The following is a 12010-nucleotide window of genomic DNA, read 5'->3' on the forward strand; positions in this document are numbered from 1 at the left end:
GTTCCCTCTAATTCCTTAGGATAGTTTTGTCTTGACTCAAGTAGTTTCCTCACACACATGCTGTACATTTCTAAAAACTCAATGAGGACCCTCTGAAGACCTCCAGAGTTCTCTATGATAGTTTCTTCTCTTTGATAGTTTATTCTGTGAAATCCATCTACATTTTTTTCTCCCTGAATTCTCAGTTCTGTCTCCTAAGGGATTCAAACAGCTTCTGCCTTGCTCCTGCCTCCCTGTGCTTTCACCTGGAAACTTCCTCGAGATAGTAAGTTGAGGTAATTGTAGGACTCGTCCTTGTTTATTTCACATTTCTCAGAGATCAGTATCCTTCATTACCTGATGTTCATTTCACTGAAAACTGTTGCTCATATTATATTTTGTTTATTTTTGTTTGTTTATTTTAGATAGGAGTATAAATCTAGTCTCTATTAGGCCATCTTAGCTGGAAGCAGAAGTCTCTTACTCCTAGATTTTAACAATAATTTTTACCTCAGGGTTTATGCACTGGAGACCTTAACCCCGAAGAATTTTTTCTTCAATCCCCATTGAAACCTGATTGGCTCAGTCTTCTGAGATTCTCATCCCAAATTCTTGTCCCTTAAGGCTTTACCTCAGATTCTTTTTCACTCATTTCCCACTCCCTGCCATCTCTCTTCCATTGGCCAGTAAATAAATGTTATGCCAGTCAAAAACACACAAAAATTGCCCCATGCTACCAAACTTACAATTTGCAGATGACCGCATCTGACATAGAACTTTTCCCGTATTCTTTCTCAAAGAACCCCATTATTCTTTTCCCTAGAAGTTGGAAATTACATATTTTTTTAACAATGTGATATTTACTAGTTGTACCTCCTATTAGAATATTAGCAGGAACGCATCTGTCTTTTTTACTGCTTTATCTGCATCAGATAGCTCTAGTTCTTATCTATAAAGGAAATAAATATATATCAAAAATAAATTTTTATACAAAAGGTGTCCCATAATCAAATATTTAAGTAAATACTGTTTCATACCACGTTATCTTAATAAATTATATTTTTCTCTACAATATTCTTTATCTCTTTCTTATAAGATTTTTAATATTTTGAATAGAGAAGTTCAACATGTATCAACTTTCTTCATCTACCAGAGCTTAGTAATTTAGAATAATTAAAAAAGCAAGGTGTGTCACAGTGAGAATAGTACTCTGTCATTGGTATAAAATATGAGGATGAGTTGTTATACACGTTTGTTTTGGATTGTATGAATAAATACACAGCATGTCAGATAATATGGTACTTACCATCACAAATATTTCTGTCAGATAACACCAAGAATATTTTTGAACATAATTTGAGTTGTGATATTAAGAGAGAACAACTTGCACTTCTCCGGGGGACATTATCTGTGTATAAAGGAAATTATAAATCCTGTGTTACAACATCTATCCCTTAAATAATGTCATAGATTGTGAATATCTCTAGACAGACTTAAGCAAGTAGGAAAAATAAAGACAGATTTCTGGGCTGGCTTTATATGTAAAGTAACATAGTGTACTTTGAACCACAGAAGACATCATGCAAGGGTTATAACATAGATGAGGGAATAAAGTTATATGGTTTAAAATGTAAAACTGATAAGTTTAAATTGATACTATAGATCATATTTTCTAATAAATATTCTCTCACCTAATCTTGCAAATTTTCTCAATTCAGAACAGCTACAAATTGATAGAGCAGTTATTGAACCTATGTCTATTTGGCTCAGAAGATGATTCAATACAACACCATTGATGCCCTCTTTAGATAACAGGCCAGCCAGCAGGTAACCCTGAGAGTGTTCTCTCTTAATTAACAGTGTTTTTTCCAATTCCTAGAATAGTCACAGAGACTGCTTTTCTAAGTCTGCTATATTCTGTTTTTTTAGTAGCTCATTCCTGGACATAAAAGTCTACATGTTTCTGACTTTGGAATTATCCAAGGTTCTAAATAATATAGTCTCTCTATTGTTTTTGTTGGTTTAGCTAAAATGGTCTTAACTTCAGAGTTAAACTGACTTGAATTCAAATCTAGCAAAATACTACCACTGTTTATTCAGGCAATTTATATGATTTTTGTGAACTTAAAACTTCCTTATATAAGAATGAAACAACAGAGTTTATCTGACAGAAATGTGCTAAAGATTACATAAGAATATACCTATATCTATCTATCTATCTAATACATGAATACATATAAATGTATAGGTATAAAATAATTAGATAAATAAAATAATATATATTAAGAATAAGCTTTTACTTGAGCATTTTAGAAATTCTGCCTGTTTTTGTCCAGACCTGGAAATTCTCTTCTCTCTATTATACTATCTTCTTTTTCAAATTATATCACCTTAAATATGATGGGCTTTGGACCCTCTAAAACTCTAAACTCTTTTTTATCCCTAGTTTGCAATTTCACTTTACCAGGTGCTACTAATTATGATGATCTTTTAACAATATTTTATAACTGTATTTCTTATTTTACAAACTAGAAAATACACTTTCTGAAAAGGAGTTCACCTCATTTTTCTCTTTTAAAAATCTCCTCAGCAGTAAAAACAATATTATTGTGCAAATTAGATTCACTGAACCAATACTGTTGTATGTCTAGTGACTGATCACTTACTCAGAGCATAAAGAAGGCTGACATATGTGTAGATGTAGAGGCAGAAAGAGACTGGATGACCATTAAGAAGCTATAAAAAAGGCTTCAGAAACTTAGATGGGCTCTCTGTTCCTTTAAAAATGCCTTCCAAAGACTTTTAGCCTATGTTCTTTCCTGGGATAATGAGCCAAGTCATGTAGGCAAGCAGGCCTTATCTCCATAAATCCTTGACTACAAATAAAAGATACATACATGGGGTTAAGGAGCAGAAAGCAATAAAAACCTTCTCCACATGAATCTTGTGGTCACCATCATCCTTCAGCTTTCTGGAGACTCTATGGAGCTGTCTGCTAAGGCTGCTGGGAATCACTAATCCACAGCTCTCCACTGTTTGCTGAGGGGACACCACCCTGTTATTCACTGACGAGCCCATTTTAGCAATTCTTTGACAAGCAAATATTGATAAATAGGACACCCTTTTATGAAGGTGTTCCAGTTAATTGCACGCATGTGCACAAACACACAGTATATAGGCTTAACACAACTGTATCTCTACTGACATCTAACAAGATGTAGATGAATAGCAACTACCTTCTGGACCTGGAGGTACCTATGGATCAGGGGCAGTAATGGTGTAAAAAATACTATTGACTATTCCTAAGTAAAGTGAGCAGTTTTTGGTTTAGTGATAGTACAATAACAACAGTGCAAAGTCAAGGAAGGTAATATCTGCTCTATTCAACAATAGACATAAGATACTAAAACAATCTTTTCATTCCCTTTTCTTTCCTATTGCTGCTCCTCTCTTCTAAGCTATTCCTCAAGTGAAATAATCATATTAAAGTCTGAAGTAAAATATTTATGAGAGAATGCAATATCATAATAATTTGTTTTAAGTGCTGGAGAGGGTGTGGAGAAAAGTGAACCCTCTTGCACTGTTGGTGGGAATGTAAATTGATACAGCCACTATGGAGGTTCCTTTAAAAACTAAAAATAGAATTACCATATGATCCAGCAATCCCACTACTGGGCATATACCCAGAGAAAACCATAATTCAAAAAGACACATGCACCTCAATGTTCATTGCAGCACTATTTACAATAGCCAGGTCATGGAAGCAACCTAAATGCCCATCAACAGACGAATGGATAAAGAAGTTGTGGTACATATATACAATGGAATATTACTCAACCATAAAAAGGAACAAAATTGAATCATTTGTTGAGACGTGGATGGATCTAGAGACTGTCATACAGAGTGAAGTAAGTCAGAAAGAGAAAAACAAGTATCATATATTAATGCATGTATGTGGAACCTAGAAAAATGGTACAGATGAACTGGTTTACAGGGCAGAAGTTGAGACAGAGATGTAGAGAAAAAACGTATGTGAGGAAAACCACGGTGTGGTGGGGATGCTGGTGTGCTGAATTGGGCGATTGGGATTGACATGTATACACTGATGTGTATAAAATTGATGACTTATAAGAACCTGCAGTATAAAAAAACAAACAAACAAACAAAAACAATTAATACTAGACTTTCTTTGGGTTATTTGTATGGAAATATGTTAACATAAATGTTTCAGACATTACATGAAATCTCTAAAAATCTTATATGTTCTGGTATAATGTTACAAGTCATAATTCTAGTTATTACTTTAAAATGTATATCTCAGAAATAACTAAATTTCCTTGTCAATTTCATTGTTATGAATCTTCATCAAATCTTTAACCGTGGTCATTTTTAAGTCTTCTGTCACTTACACACAGTTCTGGGTGTACTCTGATGCTTTTGCAAAAATGTTCCTATAAAAGTGTTTCATCTTCAAGGAATTCATGAAAAAGACTCTGACAAGTACAGGTTTCTGGTAACTGACTATACTGCTGAACTGAATGAATAAGCATTTTCAGAACTCTAATGGAAAACTGATGAATTCATAAAAGTGCCAACAAAAGATCAAGATTAAAAAAATTAATTACATGGGACTGTGTGAACTGATGAGGATGATTATAATTTTTGTGACTTTCTGTTTGAATTTAAAAAAAAAATCCCACAGAGACTCAGAGGCAAAAAATATACAAATCAATTATCGCTGCAAAGTAAAGGAGCTGTCACAGTGGAGGATTACTAGACTGAATGTCAATATTATGGCATAGTATGAGTGTGTTTCGTGTTTGGTAATTGCAATCATTGTTGCTTTTTCTGTGGTCATACATTTACAATGCTTGATGTCAGTTTATCTCTTGTAAAAATAAAATACAGTGTGTATGTGTGAAAAAAAAATTTGGTTTTGATTTATTGAGGTATAATTTACATACAGTAAAATTCTCCCTTTTCAAGTGTACAGTTACTTAGTTTTTATAAATACATAAAGTCATGTAACTACCATTACAATCAAGATACAGCATAACCCTTCCATCTTCAGCCCCTGACAATCATTCACTTGATTTTGTCCCTATACTTTTGCCTTTTTCTTAATGCCATATAAATGTAATCATATAATATGTAGAACTTGAGGTGTGGCTTTTTCCATTTACTTAGCATTGTATTAAATTTTGTTCCCTCACTATCATGTGAAACACTTCTCAGTTAAGAAATCATCAAATTTGATTAGCAAATGTTGAAATTAAAGCCATTTTATGGCACAATTTTAATAATTCTATGTAAAGATAATTTAGAGTTAACGTTAATATCATCATTTGCTGTAGTTCACTGAGAGTGGATGGCATTTATATTTAAGGTGTATACCAGTTTCTATTTGTCACCCCTAAGTATTCTTTCCAAAGATATCTATTTAGTATAATGGCACTAAAGTGAGGCACAAGGTCATTTTCACTAGATATAAAACACACAGTAAAACCTTGCATGATACACACATCCCTGACCTCTGGATCCCATCAGAATCATCACCTCTGCAGGTCTAGATGATGATGACCTTGGATTTATCCTTAAGATAAGAGCAGTCTTGGTTGTTGAAAATTTGGAATATGGTATCATAAGATAGCACATCTGGCTTTTCATCTCTATGCATAGTCCCACAGATTCTATCCAGGCTGCCATGAGACATGAACACCAAAAATGTGCTGTCTGAGGACCTAAGTTCTGAGTGGGTAGCAAATGTCTTTAGGACTAACTACATGGTCTAAAAGAGATCCTTTAAACATCAGATAATAATGTCCACCCTTTCTAACAGTGATGCTTTGAGCAAGGGAAAGAATAAATGTAAAGTGCCTGGCACTTTGCAGTGTCTGATGTATAGAAGGAGCTCAGAAGTGGCCGTTGCTATTGCTATTTTGTTGTTGCTGCTGTTTGTATCATATTATTATATTAATGCTGGCAAATTTACATGATATAACATTTTCATTTTAACCATTCATAAGTGTAAAGTTCTGTGGCATTAAATACATTCACAATGTTATATGACATCACCATTATCTATACTAACACTTTTTTATCATCTCCAAGAAAATCTCTCTACCCATTAAACAATAACTCCCACTTATCCCCTTCTCCCAAACTCTGGTAACCTCTGTTCTACTTTCTTTCCCTATGAATTTGCATATTCTAAGTACAGCATATAAGTGGAATGAAATAATAGTTGTCCTTCAGTGTCTAATTTATTTTAGTAAACATAATGTTTTTAAGACCCATTCATCTTGTAGCATATATCAAAATTTCATTTCTTTTTATGGCTGAATAATATTCCATTTATATTTATACCATATGTTGTTTATCCATTCATTTGTTGATGAACGCTTGGATTATTTCTACCTTTATCTATTGTGAATAATGCTGCTGTGAATATTGGTGTACAAATTTATATTAAAAGTCCTGATTTCAATTCTTTTGAATATATATACCCAGAAGTGGAATAAAACTTCTTAATTTTGATGAAGTCTAGTTTATCTATACATTTTTTTTTTTTGCCTGTTCTGCTGATGTGAAGTTGTTTCCAAATCCAATGTGATGAAGATTTTCTCCAATGTTTTGAGAGTTTTACAGTTTTAGCTGTTAAATTTACTTTGATTCATTTTTGAGTTAGTTTTATATATGGTATAAGGTAAGGGTCCAGCTTTATTCTTTTGCATGTGGTTTATCCAGTTTTCCCAGTACCATTTGTTGAAAGACTGTCCTTTCCACTTTGAATAGTCTTGGCACTCTTCTAGAAAATTAATTAACCATATATATGAGATTTATTTATGGTTTTTCTATTCTGTTCCATTGATCTATATCTGTATCCTTATGTCAGTACCATATTGTTTCAATTACTATAACATTATAGTACATTTTAAAGTTGGGAAGTATGAGTCCTCCAACTTTATTCTTTTGTTTCAAGAATTGCTTTGGCTATTTGGGGCCCCTTGCAATTCCATATGAATTTGAGGATTGGCTTTTCTATTTCTAAGAAAGAAAAAATGCTATTGGAATTCTGAGAGGAATTGTATTGCATCTGTAGATCACTTTGGGTAGTATTCGTATCTTAACGATATTAAGTCATGAAGATGGGCTGTGTTTCCACCTACATAGACCTTCCTTAATTTCTTTTAGCATTGTTGTGTAGTTTTAAGTATACAAGTCTTCATCTCCTTGGTAGATTTATTCCTATGTATCTAATTATTTTTAGTTCTATTTTATAAGAAATTACTTTCTTGATTTTCTTTTCGTATGTTCATTGCTGGTGGACAGAAACACAACTAAATTTTGTGTGTGTTGATCTTGTACACTGCAACTTTGCTGAATTTATTAGTTATAGTAGATTGTGAATTATTTAACATTTCCTATATTTAGGAGATGTCATCTGTGAATGAAGATAATTTTACCTCTTCATTTTCAGTTTGGGAGTCTTTTATTTATTTTTCTGTTTGATAGCTCAAGCTAGAACTTCCATTACAATGTTGAATAACAGCAGTGAAAGCTGTACCCTTCTATTGTTCCTGAGCTCAGTGGGAAAGCTTCCACTATTTCATCACTGAGTATGATGTTAGTTGTGGGTTTTCTATAAACATACTTTATCATGCTGAGAAATTTCCCCTTTATTTCTAGTTTTCTGAAGAGTTTTTTTCATGGAAGGATGTTGGATTTTGTCGTATGTCATTTTCTGTATCAACTGAGATTACCATGTTTTCCCCATTCATTCCTTTAATATGGTGTATTATACTGATTTATTATTTATATGTTGAAACACCCTTACTTCCCCAGGACAAATCACCACTGGTCAAGATGAATATCCTCTTAATATGCTGTTGGACTCTATTATAATGTTTTGTTAGGATTTTTACATCTATACTCACAAGGGATATTATTCTATAATTTCCTTATGATGACTTTATTTGACTTTAGTATTAGAATAATTCTGGTCTCATAAAATATGTTAGGAAGTATTCTTTCCTCTTTAATTTTTTTGAGAAGTATTGGTGTTAATTCTCCTTTAAATGTTTGGTGGAATTCACCAGTGAAGACATCTGGTCTGAGACTTATTTTTGCTGTGAGGTTTTTATTATTAATTCAATCTCCTTACTAGTATAGGTTTATTCTGAATTTCTTTATCTTCATGATTAGGTTTTATTAGGTTGTATGTTTCTAAGAATTTTTCCATTTCATCTAAATTATCCCGTTTGTTGGTATACAATTGTTCATATACTCTTTTATAATACTTCTTTTATCTCTGTAAGGACAGAATTAATATCCCCACTTTCATTTCTGATTTTTTTTGTGTGTGTGTGTGTGTGGTATGCAGGCCTCTCATTGTTGTGGCCTCTCCCACTGTGGAGCACAGGCTCTGGACGTGCAGGCTCAGCAGCCATGGCTCACGCTCCACGGCATGTGGGATCCTCCCGGACTGGGGCACGAACCTGCGTCCCCTGCATCGGCAGGCAGACTCTCAACCACTGCGCCACCAGGGAAGCCCCAATTTCTGATTTTTTTATTTGAATATTCATTCTTTCTTTTTTCTGTCAGTTTAAAGTTTTGTCCATTTTGTTGATCTTTTCAAAGAACCAAGATTTTCCTTGATTTTCTCCTTGTCTTTTTATTCTATTCAGTTATCACACTTTTCAGTTCCAAAATTTCTTTTTGATTCCTTTTTGTAATTTCTATCTTTTTATTGATATCCTCATTTTGTACATATATGTTATTTTTGTCTTTGCCCATATCTTCCTTTAGCTTTTTTGTGCATTTTTAAAACAGTTGTTTAAAGACTTTATCTAGTAAGTCTGGGCTTCCTCAGGGATATTTTTTTTCCATTTTTATTTTTGTTCTTTTTGAATAATTTGTGCTTCATTGTTTCTTCATGTGCCTTGTGATATTTTGTTAAAAACTGGGTATTTGAATTTTATAAAGCAATGACACTGGAAATCATATTATTCTCTTACCCCAGGGTTTTCTGTTGTTGTTATTGATATTGTTGTTATTATTGTTACTATTATTTATTATTAATTATTCATTATTATTGTTTTTGTTTCAGTGTATCTCTGTACCAGAGATCAGCCTGATATCTTAAGGTCTTATCCAGTATTTTTGATCCTGGGTACAAGTGGTGGCTTTTATTTTTGAACACTGAAGATATTCTCCACCTATTTCAGTCTACACTAACTTTCCCTCGTATTTTCAGTTGTTTTTGAGTGTCCAAAAATAATGTGTCCAAAAAATAATAACTGACTCCTTTAAGTCTCCTAGAAGCCATTTCAATCCATGTGTATTGAATATATGGTATCCAGCTTCTGCACCCACTGCTCAGCAATCCAAAGCAGGAATGCACAGTCAGAACACAAAACCCTGATATGTGGAGGACAAGGCTATTACTGCCCATTCTGGATCCAAGAAGTGGCACCATAAATGCATACCATAGGACTTGGGAGAGGGGTTATCCAATACTGCGCTCAAAGTTGAAATGGACTGAAATTAGCTGAAATTTACCAGTGAGATGTTCCCTGGAAGCTGCAAGTTTTCAAATAAGCTCCAGAGTTCCAAAATAGTAACTTCAGAATGTTTCTGTCAGGAGGAGAGATGGATTCTGGCCACTTCCTACTTCACTACCTCCCTGATGTCACTCACTTGGGCTGGTTATTTTTTACTTGCTGTCCCAAGATCCATTCTCTGCTCTTATCTTCCCTGTTTTATGACTATGGATCATACCCATTGGACTACTATTGTCAACAAATTTGAATTGTGATTGGCCAGTAGGATTCACTACCTGAGGAATGAAGGAAATTGGAGAGTAGTAGAAGACAGAAGTTAAGATATTCTACACTTCCACATACCTACATGCCCCAGTGTTAGCACAATTCTGTCAGTGGCTGTGTCCTCTATGACTGCAGTGCTTTCTGGATGAACCCCTTCCTCAGCTGTTACCACATCACCACGGTCTGGAACAAAGTGTGTGTGTGTGTGTGTATAATTCCTAAGAAAAGTGAGCAGTTTTTGGTTTAATAATAATCAAATAACTACAATAATAATGACAATATTATGGCTGAAATACATACACACATGGGCACACAAATATGTCTGTGTCATATATTTGTATATGTATGTATATACACTGCTCAAAGGAGGTATAGACAATTATAGACACCAGGTTAAACTTTTTAAAGTTTAAGAAAGCAAACTCCAGGAAAGTAAATGAATGACCTCAAATTACAAAACTATTTAGTCATTAGAGCTATATGGGCATGTAGGTTTATATGTACTGCACAGGGAAGGGACTCTTACCCTTGCTGTGAGATTCTTTTCCACACGCACACTGTAGCCTACATCCTCAAGCAGTCCTTTCACCTAAGTGATGTCACGATTGGACCCATTGTGCCTAGAGAGGTGGATAAACTCTGGGTTACAGATGATGAGGACTAGTCCTCCTTCTCTCATATTGGATAAGTCTGCAGAATAAAGGCAAGTTAGATGCATTGCGTTTCTTCTTACATATCCACATCATAGTCAGAGTTACACTCTAAAAGATATGACAGCTACTTGATTGTCTGTTAACTTTTCCCAGAACTATTTCTTCATTCTTCCCTACTAATGGATAGTAGAAGGAGTTTCTGAAATGAAACAGAGGCAATGGGGAAAAGATTCTAACTCAGGGTACGACAAAAAGAGCAAAATGTCAGAGTGGTAAGCAAGAACAGACATGAGTTTTTTACTCAATGATTTTGTACAGTTTGCTAGAATATTTTCTCTCCTTGTTTCCCTCCTCTCTTCCATTTAGTCAAAGCTTATCTAATATTCAATATTCATCTCAAATTTTTTGAACATTGAAGATATTCTCCACCTATATCAGTCTACACTAACTTTCATGTCCCTTATAGGGACATTATTTTTAATATCTATATATTAAAATATACATATTTTAGCATCTACATATAATGTATTGCATCATTATTATTTCATTATTGCATAAATAATATGTTTGGAGAGTAAAATTGCTTTACAATGTTGTGTTAGTTTCTGCTGTACAATGAAGTAAGCCAGCTATATGTATACCTATATCCCCTCCCTCTTGGACCTCCCTCTCCCCACCATCCCACCCATCTAGGTCATCACAGAGCACCGAGCTGAGCTCCCTGTGCTGTACAGCAAGTTCCCACTAGCTATCTATTTTACACATGGTAGTATATTTATGTCAAACCTAATATCCCAATTCATCCCACCCTCCCCCTCTATGTCCACATGTCCATTCTCTATGTCTACGTCTCTATTCCTGCCTTACAAATAGGTTCATCTGTACCATTTTCCTAGATTCCACACATATGCATGAAAATACCTACCTGTAATTGTATTTTAACTCCTATAATGCCTTAAGACAGAATTAGAAAATATAACTTTCAGAACCTCTGCATATTTCGTATCTAGGGAAACTTCCACTTCATTTTACCCTCCATTTCATTCATTGATCATCTTATCCTTCCAGCCTCTTTTTTGTGTAGTTCCAGGAATTTTTCATGAGGACAAAAGCTTAAGTTTTCCTATGAGTTTTCTGCATTCTGACTCTGTTCTTCTAGCAAGAATTTCTGCAAAAGTTTTAAAAGACGTGGCATAGAGTTGTGATATCTAGTATATTGGCTCTCTCCTTGGTCCCAATACCCTAGAAATCATCACAGAGAAGGGGACTTATTCTCTTGAAAGAAAGAAGAAAACTTTGTAAGAAAATATCTTAGCTTTTAAGAGTTATAGTTTTGTCCAACATCTTGTTAACAGAGATGAATTGTCAGGCAAGAGACAGCTCCTTTGTCAGGAAAGTTATCTGATTTTGAGATCTACACACAAGATTCAGAAATGCATACGTGTGACTCTTTGGTGAAGACTAGAAGGAAATGTGTCTGATAATAATAATCTATTGATCTACCTCAATTCTTGGAATTCACTAAGAATCTCCTTTAAGTCTAATCTCTGA

At 34.2% G+C, this 12010-nt stretch overlaps 1 pseudogene; it reads right to left on the reverse strand.

Annotated features, from left to right (window-relative positions):
* Positions 1-721: 721 nt before the first annotated feature.
* On the reverse strand, positions 722-10524 carry LOC117197607 (caspase-4-like; annotated as a pseudogene).
* Positions 10525-12010: the final 1486 nt, after the last annotated feature.

Source organism: Orcinus orca, chromosome 8, assembly GCF_937001465.1.
Source record: "Orcinus orca chromosome 8, mOrcOrc1.1, whole genome shotgun sequence".
NCBI lineage: Eukaryota > Metazoa > Chordata > Mammalia > Artiodactyla > Delphinidae > Orcinus > Orcinus orca.